The following is a 21,229-nucleotide window of genomic DNA, read 5'->3' on the forward strand; positions in this document are numbered from 1 at the left end:
AAAATACGGACATGAGGGCATCATGATCATTCTTATAACATCAACATATATAAGTATTGTCATATGATTTCTTATGCTAAAGTAACAATCTATTCACAATGTCAAGTATGAATCAGAAACTTCATTGAAAACTAACAAACTATAATCCCGGTCATTGAAGCAATTGCAATTTATCATAACATCAGAAAGAGTCAATATAAGAGCTTTTCAGCAAGTCCACATACTCAACTATCATTTAGTCTTTCACAATTGCTAACACTCACGCAATACTTATGGGTATGGAGTTTTAATCGGACACAGAGAAAGATAGGGGCTTATAGTGTTGCCTCCCAACCTTTTACCTCAAGGGTAATGTCAACAATAATAGTTCATGATAACTTACATCCAATTGGATATATATATCAGGATCTTTCCAACACAATGTGCTTGCCAAAGGATAAAATGTAAAAAGGAGAGATGAAGATCACCATGACTCTTGCATAAGACATACGACAAAAATAAAAGACAGGCCCTTCGCAGAGGGAAGCAGAGGTTGTCATGTGCTTTTATGGTTGGATGCACAAAATCTTAATGCAAAAGAACGTCACTTTATATTGCCACTTGTGATAAGGACCTTTATTATGCAGTCCGTCGCTTCTATTTCTTCCATATCACAAGATCGTTTAAAGCTTATTTTCTCCACACTAATAGATCATACATATTTAGAGAGCAATTTTTAATGCTTGCAACAATGACAACTTACTTGAAGGATCTTACTCAATCCATAGGTAGGTATGATGGACACTCGTGGCAAAATTGGGTTTAAGGATATTCGGAAGCACAAGTAGTATCTATACTTGGTGCAAAGAATTTGGCTAGCATGAGGGGGAAAGGCAAGCTCAACATGTTGGATGATCCATGACAATATACTTTATTTCAGATATAAGAAAACATAACCCATTACGTTGTCTTCCTTGTCCAACATCAACTTTTTAGCATGTCATATTTTAATGAGTGCTCACAATCATAAAAGATGTCCAAGATAGTATATTTATATGTGAAAACCTCTCTTTCTTTATTACTTCCTATTAATTGCAACGATGACCAAAACTATGTTTGTCAACTCTCAACAACTTTTATTCATCATACTCTTTTATATGTGAAGTCATTACTCTCCATAAGATCAATATGATCTCTTTAATTCTTTTTATTCTTTCTTATATTCCCTCAAGATCATAGTAAGATAATCAAAGCCCTTGACTCAAAACCAATCTTTATTATATATAGCTCACGGACTCGATTACATAGAAGGATCATAAAGCAAAACTCAAAACTAGATCATACTAAAACTTTATTCTACTAGATCAAGATATTACCAAAAGGATCAAACTAAGAAAATCGTTAAAGATAGGAGTGTGATGGTGATACGATACCGGGGCACCTCCCCCAAGCTTGGCAGTTGCCAAGGGGAGTGCCCATACCCATATGTTTATTGCTCCTTCTTCGGAGGTGGTGATGTGATACTCTTGGCAATAATGCCCCTCAGGATACGATTCTGTTCCTCGAGCTTATTGACTTGCTGCTTGAGGTCCATTATTTCCTTACGGAGCTTGCCCGTGACGGCTAAAGCTCCTTTCACCCATGGATGTTGCATAGCTGCGGGAGAACAAGTAACACTCTTTTTCATATTTTCATAAGAAAGAAATCTAACATTGGAAGGGATGACCGAGTTTGGAATAGCTGAGCTCTGTAGTTCCCCCATCATGAATCCGGCTCGGAAACAAGAAGTAACTTCTTGATCCTCTTCCATGGCATCTATCCTTTTTAAGTCGGCCTCCATCTCTTCCTCCGTTGATGGCCCAAAGTGGCCAGCATCACTGTTTGCTCCTGGTCCCGGTGTCGGATGAGACACCCGACTCTCCCCGACTGACTCTTGAGAAGACATCTTGCTCTAATCTGTGGTAGAAACAGCTCGAAACAAAAACAGAGGATATTTGCGTGGTACGATGGTCAAAACCTTCGGGAGATTATATAATGAATTTTTACCGACCAAAAGAAGTATCGTGCAAGAATACGGAGTCCGGAGAGCACACGAGATGCCCACGAGGCAGGGGGGCGCACCCAGGGGGTAGGGCGCGCCCTCCAACCACATGGATGCCTCGTGTCCCTTTAGGACTACTTCTTATTTTCCTATTTTCTTAAATATTCCAAAACGGGGAAAATTGCTATTAGAACTATTTTGGAGTCAGTTTACTTACCGTACCACATACCTATACCCTTTCGGAGTCTGAAACGTTCTGGAAAGTGTCCCTTATATATTCCTTCGGGGTTACAGTCTCAATAACATTAGTTTCAACATTTATTGGATTACCTGAGATATAATGTTTGATTCTTTGACCGTTCACCACCTTCGGATTTGTGCCTTCGAAGTTGTTGATTTTTATGGCACCGGAACGATAGACCTCCTCGATAACGTAAGGACCTTCCCATTTAGAGAGGAGTTTTCCTGCAAAAAATCTTAAACGAGAGTTGTATAGCAAAACATAATCACCTACATTAAACTCACACTTTTGTATCCTTTTGTCATGCCATCTTTTAACTTTTTCTTTAAACAGTTTGGCATTCTCATAGGCTTGGGTTCTCCACTCATCAAGTGAGCTAATGTCAAACAGTCTCTTCTCACCGGCAAGTTTGAAATCATAGTTGAGCTCTTTAATGGCCCAATATGCCTTATGTTCTAGTTCGAGTGGTAGGTGACATGCTTTTCCATAAACCATTTTATATGGAGACATACCCATAGGATTTTTATATGCAGTTCTATAGGCCCATAATGCATCATCAAGTTTTTTGGACCAATTCTTTCTAGATCTGTTAACAGTCTTTTGCAAAATTAATTTAAGCTCTCTATTACTCAGTTCTACTTGACCACTAGACTGTGGGTGGTATGGAGATGCAATTCTATGATTAACATCATACTTAGCAAGCATTTTACGAAAAGCACCATGAATAAAATGTGAACCACCATCAGTCATTAAATATCTAGGGACTCCAAACCTCGGAAAAATAACTTCTTTAAGCATCTTAGTAGAGGTGTTATGATCAGCACTACTAGTTGGAATAGCTTCTACCCACTTAGTAACGTAATCAACAGCAACTAAAATATGTGTATACCCATTAGAGGAAGGAAACGGTCCCATATAATCAAAGCCCCAAACATCAAATGGTTCAATAACAAGTGAATAGTTCATAGGCATTTCTTGACGTCTACTAATATTACCAATTCTTTGACATTCATCACAAGACAAGACAAACTTACGGGCATCTTTGAAGAGAGTAGGCCAATAAAAGCCGGATTGCAATACCTTATGTGCAGTTCTGTCTCCAGCTTGGTGTCCTCCATAAGCCTTGGAGTGACACTTGCGTAGGATCTATTCCTGTTCATGCTCAGGTACACAACATCTAATAACACCATCTACTCCTTCTTTATAAAGGTGTGGGTCATCCCAGAAGTAATGTCTTAAATCATAGAAAAACTTTTTCTTTTGCTGGTATGTGAAACTAGGTGGTATAAATTTAGTAACAATGTAATTAGCATAATTAGCATACCATGGAGCAGTACGAGAAGCATTCATTACAGCTAATTGTTCATTGGGAAAGCTATCATCAATAGGTAGTGGCTCATCAAGAACATTCTCTAACCTAGATAAGTTGTCTGCAACGGGGTTCTCAGCTCCCTTTCTGTCTATAATATGCAAATCAAATTCTTGTAATAGGAGAACCCATCTAATAAGTCTAGGTTTGGCATCTTTCTTCTCCATAAGATATTTAATAGTAGCATGATCGGTGTGAACAGTTACTTTAGAATCAACAATGTAAGGTCTGAACTTATCACAAGCAAATGCAACTGCTAAAAATTCTTTTTCAGTAGTAGCATAATTTCTCTGAGCACTGTCTAGAGTTTTACTAGCATATTGGATAACATTTAATTTCTTATCAACTCTTTGCCCTAGAACAACACCTACAGCATAATCACTAGCATCACACATAATTTCAAAAGGTAAATTCCAATCAGGTGGCTGAACAATAGATGCAAAGATCAAGGCTTTCTTAAGTATTTCAAATGCGTCTACACAATCATCATCAAAGACAAAAGGAACATCTTTTTGTAAGAGATTAGTCAGAGGCCTAGAAATTCTTGAGAAGTCTTTAATGAACCTCCTATAAAACCGGCATGACCAAGGAAACATCTTATACCTTTAATGTCCTTAGGACACGACATCTTTTCAATAGCATCAACTTTAGCTTTATCAACTTCAATACCTCTTTCAGAAATTTTATGCCCCAAGACAATACCTTCATTGACCATAAAGTGGAACTTCTCCCAATTCAAGACAAGATTAGTTTCTTCACATCTCTACAAAACTCGGTTAAGATTGCTTAAGCAATCATCAAAAGAAGTTCCATATACGGAAAAATCATCCATGAAAATCTCAATAATATTTTCACAAAAGTCAGAGAATATAGCAGTCATACATCTTTGAAAGGTAGCAGGTGCATTGCATAAACCAAAAGGCATACGTCTATAAGCAAAGGTACCGAAAGGGCATGTAAAAGTGGTCTTTTCCTAATCCTCTTTTGACACAGGTATTTGAGAGAAACCAGAATAACCATCTAGAAAACAAAAATGTGTATGTTTGGATAATCTTTCTAGCATTTGATCAATAAAAGGTAAAGGGTAATGATCCTTTTTAGTAGCTTTATTTAATTTGCGGAAATCAATTACCATTCTATAGCCTGTAACAATTCTTTGTGCGATCAATTCATCTTTATCATTAGGAACTACAGTAATACCTCCCTTATTAGGGACACAATGGACAGGACTTACCCACTGACTATCAGCAACTGGATAAATTATACCTGCCTCCAGAAGCTTTAGTATTTCTTTTCTTACCACTTCTTTCATCTTAGGATTTAGCCATCATTGGTGATCAACAACCGGTTTAGCGTCTTTCTCCAATTTTATTTTGTGTTGGCATAGAGTGGGACTAATGCCCTTAAGATCATCAAGAGTATATCCAATAGCAGCACGGTGCTTCTTTAGAGTTTTCAATAATTTCTCTTCTTCCTGCTCTGAAAGGTTAGCACTAATAATAACAGGATATATCTTCTTTTCATCAAGATAAGCATATTTAAGAGTATCAGGTAATGGTTTAAGCTCAAACACGGGATCACCCTTGGGTGGAGGAGGATCCCCTAGAATTTCAACAGGCAAGTTGTGTTTCAAAATAGGTCCCTGTTTAAAGAATACTTCATCTATTTCCCCTCTTTCATTCATAAACATATCATTTTCATGGTCTAGCAAATATTGTTCTAAAGGATCGTTAGGAGGCACGGCAATAGAAGCAAGACCAATAATTTCATCTTTACTAGGCAATTCTTTATCATGGGGTTGTCTACGAAATTTAGCAAAATTAAAATCATGAGACATATCCCCTAAACCAATAGTAACAACATCCTTTTTGCAATCTATCTTAGCATTAACAATATTCAAGAAGGGTCTGCCAAATATAATGGGACAAAAGTCATCTTGTGAGGAACCAAGAACAAGAAAATCAGTAAGATATTTAACTTTCCCACACAAGACTTCAACATCTCTAACAATCCCAACTGGTGAAATAGTATCTCTATTGGCAAGCTTAATTGTAACATCAATTTCTTCTATCTCAGCAGGTGCAATATCATGCATAATTTCTTTCCATAAGGAATGAGGTATTGCACTTGCACTAGCACCCATATCACATAAGCCATGATAACAATGATCTCCTATTTTAACAGAAATAACAAGCATGCCAACAACAGGTCTATGTTTACCCTTAGTATCGGGTCTAGCAATTCTAGCAGCTTCATTACAGAAATAAATAACATGCCCATCAATATTATCGGCTAAAAGATCTTTACCCATAGCAATACTAGGTTCAACTTTAATTTGCTCAGGGGGTGTAGGTGTTCTAGTATTACTCTTACGAACCACAGTTGAAGCTTTAGCATGATCCTTTATTCTAACAGGGAAAGGTGGTTTCTCAATATAAGCGGTAGGAACAATAGGATCAACATTATAAGTGTTAGTCTTTTCTTCAACTTTAATAGGTTCAGCTACTTTTACTTCAATGGGAGGATGATATTTAAACCACTTCTCCTTAGGGAGATCAACATGAGTAGCAAATGATTCACAGAAAGAAGCTACATCTCAGACTCAAGTCCATATTTAGTGCTAAATTCACGGAAAACATCGGTATCCATAAAAGATTTAACACAATCAAACTTAGGTGTTATACTTGACTCCTTACCTTCTTCGAGTTCCCAATCTTCAGAGCGTTTAATTCTTTCCAATAAATCCCATCTGAATTCAATAGTCTTCATCATAAAAGAACCAGTACAAGAAGTATCGAGCATGGAGCGATTATTGAGAGAAAGCCGAGCATAAAAATTTCGAATAATAATTTCTCTTGAGAGCTCATGATTGGGGCATGAATATAACATTGATTTAAGCCTCCCCCAAGCTTGAGCAATGCTTTCTCCTTCGCGAGGCCAAAAATTATATATATAATTACGATCACGGTGAACAAGATGGATAGGATAAAACTTCTGATGAAATTCCAGTTTCAATCGTTTGTAGTTCCATGATCCCATATCATCACATAGCCTAAACCATGTCAATGCCTTTCCCTTCAAAGATAAAGGGAAGACCTTCTTCTTGATAACATCCTCGAGCATACCTGCAAGCTTAAATAATCCACAAACTTCATCCACATAGATTAGGTGCAAATCGGGATGTAATGTTCCATCTCTTGTAAAAGGATTAGCTAGCAGTTTCTCTATCATACCCGAAGGAATTTCAAAGTAAACATTTTCAGTAGGTTCAGTAGGTTGAGGAGAAATTCTTTGCTCTACTGGTCGGGGTGAAGATACCCCAAACAAGCCCCTCAAAGGATTACTTTCAATAGTAACAAGTGACAGTAAATTTCAGCACACTATATAAATTTTTCCTTACCAAAGGCGCTTCACTCCCCGGCAACGGCGCCAGAAAAGAGTCTTGATGACCCACAAGTATAGGGGATCTATCGTAGTCCTTTCGATAAGTAAGAGTGTCGAACCCAACAAGGAGTAGAAGGAAATGACAAGCGGTTTTCAGTAAGGTATTCTCTGCAAGCACTGAAATTATCGGTAACAGATAGTTTTGTGATAAGGTAATTTGTAACGGGTAACAAGTAATAAAAGTAAACAAGGTGCAACAAGGTGTCTCAATCCTTTTTGTACCAAAGAACAAGCCTGGACAAACTCTTATATAAAGTAAAACGCTATCGAGGACACATGGGAATTATCGTCAAGCTAGTTTTCATCATGCTCATATGATTCGCGTTCGTTACTTTGATAATTTGATATGTGGGTGGACCGATGCTCGGGTGCTGCCCTTCCTTGGACAAGCATCCCACTTATGATTAACCCCTATTACAAGCATCTGCAACTACAAAATAAGTATTAAGGTAAACCTAACCATAGCATGAAACATGTGGATCCAAATCAGCCCCTTACGAAGCAACACATAAACTAGGGTTTAAGCTTCTGTCACTCTAGCAACCCATCATCTACTTATTACTTCCCAATGCCTTCCTCTAGGCCCAAATAATGGTGAAGTGTCATGTAGTCGACGTTCACCACTACAAAAAAAAATACACTTCCGTGATGATACGTGTTTGTCATAGTAGGTCACGTTTTCTGTCATGCATGTACATCCATGACAAATTTATGACAGAATCAAGATAGTCATACCTGTGCTGTCGTAGAAGTGTTCCATGACATTACCAAAATTATCATCACGGAAGTGTCCACTTCCATGACGATAAATCGCGTGTCACAGAAGTGCTTTCGTCAAGGGAGACCGACACGTGGCATCCACCGTAACAGAACGCCGTTAAGCTATCGGGTCCGATTTTGGATCCGATAACCCGTTAACAGCCCGGACCAATGGGGATTTTCCACGTGTAAAATAATCATTGGCCGGAGGAAACACGTGTTGCCTCACCGTTGGGACAGATGTCATCCACTCATTGGACAGGAGGCGCCTATGATAGGTCGACTCGTGGCACGGCCCAACAGTGGCCCATTGTGGTGAAAAAGGCTGGCCCAGTAAAAAATAGCAGGCCGGCCCATATAAGGCCTACTTGTGTCAGGTCCATTTATGCCCACGACCCATACGAGATGTGCCAATTCGGCCTGTCAACGGCCCGTTAAAGATTTGACACCATTGCAGCCCATCGTCAGTTCGAGCCCGTTAACAGCCCGCTATATATTTGGGCTCAATATCGGCCCGATGAGATTTCGGCCTGTTAACGACCCATTCAGTGGATGGGCCAATTTTCACAATGTACATCTTTCGGCCTTTTAGCGACCCATTTAAATATTGGGCTAACTTCCGGCCTGGTGTGTCTTTCAGCCTGTTGATGGCCCATAAATCAGTTGGGCCATTTGTAGTCGGACCTGAGTTTCGGCCTTTTAGCGACCCATTTAAGTGTTGGGCCAATTTCCGGCCCGGTGTGTCTTTCAGCCTGGTGACGGCCCATATATCTGTTGGGCCATTTGTAGTCGGACCTGAGTTTTGGCCTTTTAGCGACCCATTTAATTGTTGGGCCAATTCCCGGCCCTGTGTGCCTTTCAGCCTGTTAACGGAGCATAAATGAGTTGGGCCATTTGTAGTCGGACCTGAGTTTTCGCCTTTTAACGGCCCATGCCCTTCATGGTCCAATACCGGCCCGGTTTCTCCTTCGGCCTGCTAAAGGCCCGCAACACAGTTGGGCCATTTACAATACGACCTGACTTTCGGCCTCTTAGCGGCCCATGCTCTTCATGGTCCAGTACAAGCCCGCTGTCTCTTTCGGCCTGCTAAAGGCCCACAATATAGTTGGGCCATATGTAGCCCGAACTTAGTAACGGCCTGTTAACGGCCCATGAAATCAATTGGGCCCACCTGTTGCCCGCTTCGATGTCAGCCTATTAACGACCCGAGAGTTAAGAGGGCCGACCATTAACTTTCGGCCTGGTAACGGCCCATTAACTTAGTGGGCCCACTAAATTTCGTACATGTCTTTAGGCCAAATTAGATAATTTGAGCCCATTACGACGAGTAATTAACCGATCAAGCAAAGGTATGGCATACAGGAAAAAACGTTGCACATCCAGCATATATTATAGGAAATTACATCCACTGGGCAATCAAAGATTGATGCCAGTGCAAATAAATGAACAGAACCTAACGATCTACAACGTCACAATCTGCAACCTCAGCACGGATGACGCCCATAAGCATGTGGGCAAGTTCTTGCTGCTTTGCTACACTGTCTCTAAAAACATTGATCAGTTGTTGTGTCGCACGACTCTGCACCTCTGATTCCTCCACCATTTCCATCATTTCTTCAGCCATTAATTGGTTCACAAACATACATTTTTTCCATTGCATTCGAGACAGAGGATACTGAACAGATTCAGATGGCGATTTTGGCAGGCTTGTATTATTGATAGTGGAGAGTGTCTCGACCACTGCATCATAACATAAATTAGGAGGGCAACCAAACAGATTAATCATGAGTTATTGGCATATTACCTGGCCTAGATTTATTGGAAAGAAACAATGGGGTTGCCTTGCTGTTTTCAGAGTTTGTCTTCTTATCTTCAGCAGCCTGCACCAAATTAAGACACTAGCATTGCTATCATTGGCCAAGTTAGATAATAGGAAAGCAACATTGGCACAACGAACGTTTGGGCAACTAGCCAACACCAAATTAACACAATATGGCACAGCTATCATCAGCCAGGTAAGGTAATACGAAAGCAACATTGACACAATGAATGAATGGGCAACCACAGCAGCACTACAATTCAGTAATGTGCATGATATGAGATAGTACACGCATGCAGCTCAGTATGCAAAACTACCAGGCAGTTTTCTTTACAAAAATCAACATTGGCGCCTTTAACATTTTGCTACAACTAATTTTAGATCAGACAAAGGTTGGATTCACGCCAATTAACAAAATACATGCTGATGTAAAAATATAGTGATATACAACAGGTACTTACATCAGCATTGGAGCACAGAGAATTCCCACAAGATGTTTTCCTCGAATACAATCCCAATGAAGGAAATCTTCTATCATTTAACCTTATTTTCTAAAAGAGAGATGGGTAAGAAACATGTAGAAAATATGATCAGAATGCTATAAAATTTCATGATGCGAGGATACGCACACACTTCTTAGAATGGAGTTGACATTCTTTTGTTGGACTGGAGCGGACTAGTTCTTTGGCCACTGGAATCTGCTTATTATCGGTGGGAGTTGGGTTTCTCTATGCTGGAGCAGAATTTATGAAAAATGGAGTTGGCTTATTATCTCCTGGCGTTTGGATCTTTTGCAAAGACCTGGTTTGTAACCCTTCAGATTCTAACATAGCCGTCTTCCCCTTGCATGCCTTATATAGAAGAATGGTGCTTCAATTATAAAACATGCTACAGTAGATATGGAATAGGTACTGAAGAATAGAAAGGCATGACATATTGACATGTATTCCCTCCATCTGGAAATAAATGGATGGTTCTAGGCGTATTTCAGTTCTAGATACATCCAGTTTTATCCATTTCCGCGACGTGTAATCCGGATGGAGGGAGTATGATGTAAGAGCTAGGGATACCAGGACAACACAGTAAAAAAACACTGAAAACCCACTGCAGAACCAAAGTAATCAAACCCACTGATATGAGATAGTACACTCATGCAGCTCAGGGTGCAAACTACCAGGTAGTTTTCCTTACAAAAATTAACATTGTGGCCTTTAATCATACATTTTGCTACAACTAAATTTAGATTAGATAAAGGTTGGATTCACGCCGATTAACAAAATACATGCTGATGTAAAAATATAGTGATATACAACATGTACTTACATCTGCATTGGAGTACAGAGAATTCCTGCAAGAATATTTCCTCACAGACGATACCAATGCAGAAATTCTTCTATCTGTTAAGCTTATTTTCTAAAAGAGAGATGGGTAAGAAACATGTAGAAAATATGATCAGCATGCTATAAAATTTCAGGATGCAAGGATACGCACACGCTTCTTAGAATGGAGTTGACATATTTTTGCTAGACTGGAGCGGACTAGTTCTTTGGCCACTGGAATCTGCTTATTACTAGTAGGAGTTGTGTTTCTCTGTGCTGGAGCAGTATCTATAAAAACTGGAGTTGGTTTATTATGTCCTGGCGTTTGGATCTTTTGCAAAGACCTGGTTTGTAACCCTTCAGATTCTAACATAGTCGTCTTCCCCTTGCATGCCTTGTATAGAAGAATGGTGCTTCAGTTATAAAACATGCTACAACAGAGAGATGGAATAGGTACTGAAGAATAGAAAGGCATGACATATTGACATGTATTCCCTCCATCCAGAAAAAAATGGATGGGTCTAGGTGTATTTCAGTTCTAGATACATTCTTTTTATCCATTTCGGCAACATGTAATCCGGACGGAGGGAGTATGGTGTAAGAGCTAGGGATACGACAGGACAACACAGTAAAAAAACACTAGTTGAATGTAAAACTGTATGCTAGCGGAATACGTACAGAAAAAACTAAGGCAGCATACACGTGTATGATTGGGAAACTAAGATGGCATTGCAACAGAGCACTAGAACAGCACTTCAATGTAAAAAAACATGATATGGTAGACAGATGAAGTACGTACTGATGAATAACAATGCATAAGATATTCAGAAGCATGATGTCCAAATTAAGCAGATGGCATTGCGATAGAGTAGAATGACAGTACTTGAATTTGAAAACATGTTATCATGAATGGAATAGGTACTGAAAAACAGGAAGGCATGACATATTTACATGCATGATCAGCATGCTAAGCACATGGCATTGCAACAGAGTAGATACACTCCAGGACATTGTATGCATGTTGTACCCATATCACGGGCCAAGTTAGAGCAAGGACCTTGTGGGGTGAAGAGGATTCAACATCTTTCTGCAAGTCTTCTGAAGACCTGCCTTTACATGTTCCATCATATTGGGTATCATTGACATCAAGTTTATTGGCCTTTACATTGCTCCGTGAGGTTCTTGTGGATATATCAGTGTGTGCAATTATATCTGACATGCATGGAAGACAACTAGTAGTTAGATTTAGGTAATGAGTGCCTGTAGGAGATGACATAAAAAGTAGGACTGGGTTAACTAGCAGCAACAGGTCTCAAAAACTAAAGGGAGAACATAGATGAAAGCTACAAAATATGTATCGTTTGTACTCGAGATTAACTAGATGGCACACAAAAGTATTAAAGAACAACATAGGTAATACTAGAAGTGGTATAATACTATAATCACCAGCCTGTGGGATAGCATTGGCTGATGGATGATAACTATGGAACAGCGTTACCTAAAGAACAAGTATCTTAGCTGAACTATGGAACAACATTAACTCGTGAACGAGACCCGTAAGAGATCAGCATGAATATAGAGTGAAATGTGATAATCTATTTTCCATGCTTAGATGAATAACAAAGCCATAAATGTTGCACACAAGTAACATGAGGGTACAACCTATCTGGCCGCCATCCATAGGAGTGAACATCATGTGCTGACTTGTCGATGGCCCTGCAGTTGTTGTGGCTGTCCATGTCGAGCACGCGCATTCGATGCAGGGAACTGTTGAGTGGGGACTATAGCTCCCTTCTGGTGTATGCTTCCCTTGTTGGAGCAGCTGCGGTGAGTCGGAAGACGGTGTGGCTGAAGATGCAGATAACTCATAATGTTAAGAACGACACATCTCTTTGATCTGAAGAAATACACTAAGAGATCAACAGCAAGGTACGACAGTGGTCACACGTCTCTTGACTGAGATTAAATTGGGGTCACATGATTTTATTTTATTTTGGTACTGTCTGATCTACGCCGGATGGCTTGATGGCCGTATTGTGCCTCCCGGATGACACTGTTAGGAATCTTCCCCAAAGAGCCAGCGACCAACGGCAGAGCAGCTTGCCTCCGCAGTCCGTGGCCCCGGCCAAAACCCCGCTCCCCGCCCCACCGCATTGCCGTGGTTGCGCTGCACTCGGGCCAATCCACAAAGACTCCCCGTCATCCAGATCCGGCGGCGGCATCACCTTGAACCCACGCAACTCTAAGATAGCCATCTAAGCACTGCTACCGCAGCGAACTTGCGGCCCCGCACCCTTATGATAGAGACCAGCCAACCGGCAGCCTAGGAGCTCCGCCGCCTCGAGGGGTGCTGCTTCCCATTGGGAATCGATTGGCCCAGAATAAAAATTCAGACAACTGACGCCTAAATAAAGTGATTTGAGATGAGGGTGCGACCTATCTGGTGGCATGGTGAAGTAGGCAGGTCCAGCTGCCGAGTCAGTGAGGCCGGCGCGGTTGCGGTGGCCACCGGCGGCAGGGAAACAACGATGTCACGACGGTCGACGGCTACAGGGAAGCAGCGCCGGGACTCTGGACGGATCTGAAGTTGGAGCCGCTCCGACGCCGTGAACAACGGCGGGGGTGAATCGGCTCCAGTACGGTTCACGCGGCCGTCGTCGAGGCAGCTCCAGCAGCACGGAGTAAGAGGCACACGACCCAGTGCACAACGGCAAATGGACAGCGTCTCCGGCATTAGGGAGGAGGGCGGCTGTGAAATTGGTGCGGTGGGGGCGCCATGGAGGAGGAGCTGAGGTTTCGCGGCTCGGGAGAAGGGAGCTTCCGGGGAGAAGGTGATTTGGCGCCCACGAGGTATGAATGGGGGGGGGAATTGGGAGGGGAGTGGAACCATGTTTTACGGACGCATTTGTCTGAAATGTGAGGGGGAGTTACAGTTCTACCTCTGCCTTTAGGCTTCTCGGCTTGGGTCTGTGTACTGAGGGTCGGGGATAGTAGAGTAACTTTGCTTCTCCCCAAATAGTGGGCGGGAGCGATTTTGGGCGAGGAGGGCGTGTTTTGAAATATAGTGGGCGCGAGCGATTTCGGGCGAGGAGACGTGTTTTGAAAAAGTGGGCGCGAGCTATTTCGGGCGAGGAGAGCATGTTTTGCCGACCATGGTTTATGAATTATTTGGCACATGTCCTTTTGGCCGAGGAGAAGGCGCGCTTGGATGAAGTTACGAACCTACCTTCGATGCACAACGGGCCAATTAATGCGTCTCCCACATAGGACGGTAATTTCACGTCTCCCATTTATTTGCTCGGGCGAATTCCACCGAGCAGAGGATGTTTAATGGTTCGTTCAAAATTTGGGAGAACGAGCATTCACGTCTACCTTACCAAGTCGATTCGAATCAAATTTAGAAATATTAGCTTGCCACTTCTTTTTTAGATGGAGATATGATGCTTGGGAGTAATGTGTTTTTACATGCTCGTTGCTAGCGATTTACTATATGACAAATAGTTGACCCACTCAAAAATGGGAATCAAACCCAAAATGAAATATCTCGATTCAATGAAATAGCTCGTTCACCGGGTCAAAATAGTGAACTAAATCCAAAATTGAACACCTCAATCGGATAGCGTGTTGTACAGTATTATAGTACTCCATGAACATGTTGAAAGTCAAATTAATGAACTTGTTTGATATACGCATATATCCGTTCATGTGTGGATTGCAGACAACATGTTCTCCAATTTAAATATTTGAATGCAAGTTTATATCGAAACATGGTTTATATCAGTCTTTGATGCATAAAACGCGACCTCCCCCTCTCCCGGACTGCTGCTCTCTCTCTCTCTTGCCGACAATTTTCAATTGTGTCGCACGCATCCAACACACAAACCTTGTTGGTCCTCTCTCTTTCTCTCCATCTCTCTCTCTCTTTGTGTGTGCGTGCGGGGGGGGGGGTCTTTCTAGTTCGCATGCATATATACTCCATCTATAGGTCTCTCTCGCACACTATGTATGATTCTCTAGTCCAAGCTAGATATCTTGGGTGCACTCATCGTACGCACACAAATTCCTTGGCTCGTTGCCCGTAACTCTCTCACGCACCACTCTGTCGTCTTGGAGCTCTTCCCCTCTCTCTCAAACTCTCCATCTACCTGGGTCACACATACACATGCATATCTCACTCGCACTCGATAGGCCCATCTAAAACTCTATCTCTCTCCCTCGTCCTCTCTCCATCTCACACGCACACACACACAATCTCATGCCTAGCTAGCCAAGTATGATGGTCTCTCACTCAATTGTAGGCATACGCAGTCCCCCCTATATGTATATGACTAGCTAATCTTAGTCTCCATCACAAACATGTGCATGGTCTATCTCGATTTCTCTCGGAGCATCTTTCTATCGCGCACGCACCTCCCTCGATCTCCCACCCATATAGTCCCCTCACGATCTCAAGGGGGTCTCTCTATCACAAACACACCCTCTCGCCCTCCCCATGTGTCCATGTTCTCCATGTGTCCCTCCCGACCTTTGTTCCTTGTTGGCCAGACCTCTATTCGACATGTGCTATAGGGGTGTCTCTCTCCGTTGCAAACAATCACACACTAGCTATCTTCGTGTATCTCCTCGCCTCGCTTTTCTATCTCGGAGATGCATGCGTGATATGTTCGCCTAAGAAACAAAAAAAAACACACACTCTCTCTAATTTATCGTTTGTTGTCACTTTCTCTTTCACACACATACTCTTTTTGCACACTTACTCATTCTCCTTCACACACACTTGATCCCTCTCGACTTAGGCACTCTCCTCGGTCCATAGCATATTGATTTATTGAAAAGTCAAACATCACAAAGTTTGACCATGTACGTGGAGAAAAACAATTACATCTGGAATGGCAAACATATACCATTAGATTCACCATGAGATGTAGTTTCGTATGATGTATCTTTGGTATTGAAGATATAAATAACATTTGTGTAAACCTGATCAAAGTTTCCAAAGTTTGACTTCTAAAAAAATTACATGCACTGCACTATCAAGCGGATGGAATATCTCTTTCCCCCTCTCAGCTATCTGACGCACCAGTCAGCCTTATCGGGGCTCCTCAATCTCTCTCAAACTTTATATCTCCCTGGTTCACACATACACATGTCTCGCTCGCGCTATACATATAGACCCATCCAACACTCTCCGCCCTTGTTCTCTCTCTATGTGACACGCACCCCCCTAATAAGTACCATAATCCCTCACTCCATCATAGGCGCAAGCACTCCCCCCTAAGTATGATTATCTCTCACTAGCCATCAGGAACACACGTATTGTCTCCTTCTATCCATACGTCTATCTCGATATCTCTCGTGGTATCTTCTATCGCGCACACACCTTGTCACTCGATCTCCCACCCATGTAGTCCCATCACGATCTCCAGGGGATCTTTCTATGACAAACATACACTCTCTCCTCCCCATGTCTGCATTTTCTCCGTACGTCTCTCTTGACCTCTCTCCCTTGTTTGTCAGACCCCTCTTGGCCACGTGCTAGGGGTCTTGATCTCTCGGTTGCAAACAACCACACACTATCTCCTCACCTTGCTTCCATTGTCGAAGATGCATGTGTGATATGTTTGCATAAGAGGCACACGTTTTTTCTCGACTTTTATCGAGTGTTGTCCATGTCTCTTCCACACACGCACACACACTTTTTTCACTCACTCTTTCTATTTCCCTCTCTCTCTCTCTAGTTAGGGACTCTCTCACGTCCATAAGCATATGGATGTTTTGAAAAATCAAACCTCAGAAAAGTTTGACCAGGTATATGTGGAGAAAAACATTTACATCTGGAAAGATCATTAGATTCATCACAACATGTACTTACTTCATACTATCATTTATCTTTGGTATTGTAGATATAAGTAATTTCTTTATAAACTTGGTCAAAGTTTCAAAAGTTTGACTTTAAAAAAATGTTGGAACTACATTATCGAATGAAGGGAGTAGCTCTTTCTCTCTCTCTGCTATCTCTCACGGGCCTCCCCTCTCACACGAACACTCTATACCGACAGATTATATGCTCACTGTGTCAGCGTATAGCTCCGTATATTGTTTAGTTGACCGGTCAACCAGTCCACATGCTGCTTTGTCAGCTCGTGTCCTGTATCTTCGTGTGCTGGCCCACATGGCAGTGGGTGAAAATAAGTAAACTAGAGGCCCATCTGACACGCGGTGAAGTAAACAAAGTTGAAACCACTCGGGGTAGCACCCCGCATGCTAGTAAATTGAGGGCGCATTGAGGACACACTTCTTCCGCGTGGAGGACGCACTCGCGCACAATTCACCACTGCGCGGCGGCATGCACAGAAGGACGCACTCGCGCACACCCAGCACACAACACACACTAGCACACGTGTACACCAGCGTCGCCGCCGGTTGAGATGGACGGCGAGGCAGCCAATAAGCGGAGGCAGCTTGAGCCAAAACCGCATCCGGCAAGCCTGGACTTCCTCAGCAGCCTCCCCACCAAATCTGCCGTGCGGACCGCCCTGCTCTCCCGGTGGTGGCGCCCCCTCTGGCGCCGCGTCCCCCTCAACCTCACCGTCGACAGCTGCCTCTGCGACAGGGATTGCAAAAGCATGGCCGCAGTTTCCAAGATCCTTTCATCGCACCCTGGGCCAGCCAGACGCCTTGACATCCGCATGTTCAGTACTAACTGCAAGGTCCAACCCAAGTTCGACGAGTGGTTCTTATCCCCCGCCCTAGATCAGCTCGAGGAGCTCAGCTTTGAAGCTGGACGATGTCGCTCTCTGCCGCCGTCCGCGCTCCGCCTCGCGCCAACGCTGTGCCGCGCCAGCTTCAGCTCCTGCTATCTTCCCCAGATTAATGCTGTGCTCGCCCTTCTTCTCCCTCAACTCAAGCAGCTCGGCCTCTTTGACGTTGTCATCTCGAAGAAGGCTATGGAGCACCTGCTCCGCAGCTGTACTGCGCTCGAGTACCTTCGTCTTGAGCAGATCCACGGGTTCATTAGCCTCCACATCGCCTCGACGAATCTCCGAGGGATTTATGTGTCTTGCTGGCCCCGCAACAAGACATCAATTGGGAAGAGATCACTCCAGCTGTTCCACGTTATGGTCATTGAGAATGCGCCTTTCCTTGAGAGATTTCTTGTATCGGATCTAGAAGGTCCAACAAAAATCAGGGTCATTGACGCGCCGAAATTGACAGCGTTGGTGCACTCGTCTGCCAAATTTTCCGAACTCTTTATTGGATCCGTAATCGTTCAGGTACATCACTCATGTTCTTCTCCGTCTTCTTGAAATTCACATTTTTAAATTTCTTCTTGATGTATTTACGGCCGTGTTCCAGAAAATGATTCCCACAAGCTTGACCCAGTCTATGCGCACAGTGAAGATCTTGGCAATAAAATCTATCGGCCCCAATCTGGATCAAGTTGTTGGATTCCTTACATGCTTTCCGTGCACGGAGAAGCTACTCATCAAGGTGAAACTTCTTTCCTATTAGTAAATTGTAATCACAACGTAGCTCAAATTTTTCGTAATTTTCCCAAATTACGACGACAAGTGTAGTGTTCAAAACTGCATCTACGCACTCCACCGAAAGAAATGTTTTTAGTATTTTTTCTCATGTGATCACCTGCATCGTTTTTTTGTTGTACTACTATAGTAGCCTAGGCTAGTCATAGTGGAAAGTAACTTAGACTACTCCAGTAACTCTATGGTTACCCTAAGAGCAAGTACTACCTCCGTCCTGGTTTACTCTTCCTATTTTGTAGTATCACAATTTGACCATAGATTTAACTGACAAAATGTTAGTGCATGTCACTAAGAACTATATCGTTGGATTCGTATTTGAACATAATTTCAAATGGTGTAATTTTTAGTGACATGCATTGGCATTTTCTTACATAAATATATGGTCAAAATTTTATACTAAATAAGAGGTAGTACAAAAGTGGGCTATAACGGCCCTCCACTATGTAGGCCAAAACATGTGCCAAATTCACTTGTGATGCATTTGGCATCGATGCCCCTCCATTGCTCACCTGGTGCCCCAATCTGGATCACCTACTTTGCTCCGGTGCCAAATTAACTCACACAATGAAAAAACACTTGCGTGGGAGAGAGAGAGGACTGAGGCAATAAAAAAACACTTGTTTGGGAGAGTGAGAGGCTGGTGTAGTTGGTTTGATTGATTTGTTTATACATGTGGGTCTGTGTGCACAGCGGTGCCAACTCTCTCACATCACGAGAGCGGTGCCAAAATCTTTTGATTTGACATCGATGCGTATTATGGCATCGGCCACATAGTGGAAGGCAACAAATGCCCAAGCTCTTCACGTACTCCTAGGTAAATGAGAGGAAAGAGAAAGAGAGAGAGAGTGAAAAAATATCACTAGCCAACCAAACCTATCGTATGAGTGAATGATATTGGTACCTCTTGATGACACGGCAATCTTATACAGCCAGCTGCTCTAATATGTTCTCTTCTTTTGCAGATAAAAAAAGACCCGAAAGTGAAAAATGTGCTGCACTATAACAACATCATCGAATGCCTTGATCTCCATATTACAGAAATTGATTTGATCGACTACCGAGGTAGCACATCTGAGATTAAATTGGCCAGGTTCTTTGTTCTGGAGGCAAGTGTGCTCAAGGTAATGAGGTTTGGCGTTCTCTGGCGCAACAATGAATGGCGTGCTGATCACCGCAAGCGTCTAAGCCAAAATGACAAAGTCTCCGTAGAAGCTGAATTTGTTTTTGAAACATCAAGTGGCCAGAGACTCGAATACTTATTTGCCCATTAGTGACTTGTGAGGGCGGTGGATTTTAGTTTGTACGATAATGCTGCATCCACCTAAAGTAACGAAAGTTCTTACGTAATCTTCCTAGTAATTCCCTCTTCGTAGGTGCAGCATTACTCCTAACATTTGTAATATCAGTTTGAAACTTGTAATATTGCCGTGTCCTATTCATGCGTTTTCAAAATCCTGCGAATCAAACAGGTCATGAGTTGGTGATGATGTTGTGCCTACCATCTTTCACCAATAGCCGTCGGATCTAGATCTGACGCATACAAACCAAACTTCTCCAGTTTTGCAAAAAGATGCCCGCACTTGTTCCCTATTTACAAACAACTCCTTGTCTCTCACAATCAGCCTTATCTCCTCCCCACCACATCTAGAAGGCCATGGAAAAATCTGGTGTGATGGCCGCTGCCGGCACCGTCCACCCCCCAATCTTGGTGTTCCGTGCAATGCACGGGCATCTACGCACGGGAAATTATGTCTAACATGGCTAGTTGTAAGCAGGCTAGGTCTACAGCCATGATGATAGTGACTGTAGACGGTGAGGCTGACTATGGTATGCCGAACACGGCGCCTATACTCAGGTGTCATCTCCGGTGTAGGGTCTTGTCACTTCACTGTGAGGAGCAGCACGTAATAATTTGACCAACGAGTAGTACAGTGCTACTACGTTGGTAGTACTACTACTACTACTACTAGTACTAGCACCACCGTCTGGATTTATTAGTACTACCACGTCCATCTGGATTTAGTATTTGACTAGCAATATCTAGTAATGCATGTCACAAAAAATGTACTACTCCATCTGTAAATAAATACATGGTGTATTGTTTTATTCCTAACGGCGAGGTAACTTAATGTCTTTTTGCTACTTAATAGGATTACATGCAATGAACTAACCACTGCATGTGATGTTTGGTAGTCTCAAGTCACTGAAAGCATGCACGGGCACGGAGGGGGACGCAGCTTCATTGACTTACTGCACCTGCCTTTGGGTGTATGACACGTGGACCCAAGGGGTGGCTGGCCAACCTGTCATACAGCCAAAGGCAGGTGCAGTAGAGGGGCGAGGAGTAGATGGCCAACACGCACGTGAATTCAACGCAGTCTGCACTTCTCATATAAAGGCTCCCGCCAGTCCAATCTACAAAATCCTACGCACCTACGCACCCAAGGGCAAGAGTGATCACTCCAATCACAAGATCAGATGACTAGAAGCTAGACCCATGGAGGCGATGAGCGCGAGCATCAGCCGGCTGTGCCACATGGTCCACGACGCCGGCCTGCGGCCCGGCACCGAGGAACGTCTCCAGGTAGTGCTTGAGGCCGCCAGGGCGAGGGGCCGCTTGGACGATAGCTTCGTCTCCTTGTTCGACGAGGTCCTCGTCGGCTTCCTTGACAAGTTCACTATCGTCAAGAAGCTCGCGGACGACCTTGATGTAC

The sequence above is a fragment of the Aegilops tauschii genome, chromosome 7 (assembly GCF_002575655.3).
Source record: "Aegilops tauschii subsp. strangulata cultivar AL8/78 chromosome 7, Aet v6.0, whole genome shotgun sequence".
In the NCBI taxonomy this organism is placed as follows: domain Eukaryota; kingdom Viridiplantae; phylum Streptophyta; class Magnoliopsida; order Poales; family Poaceae; genus Aegilops; species Aegilops tauschii.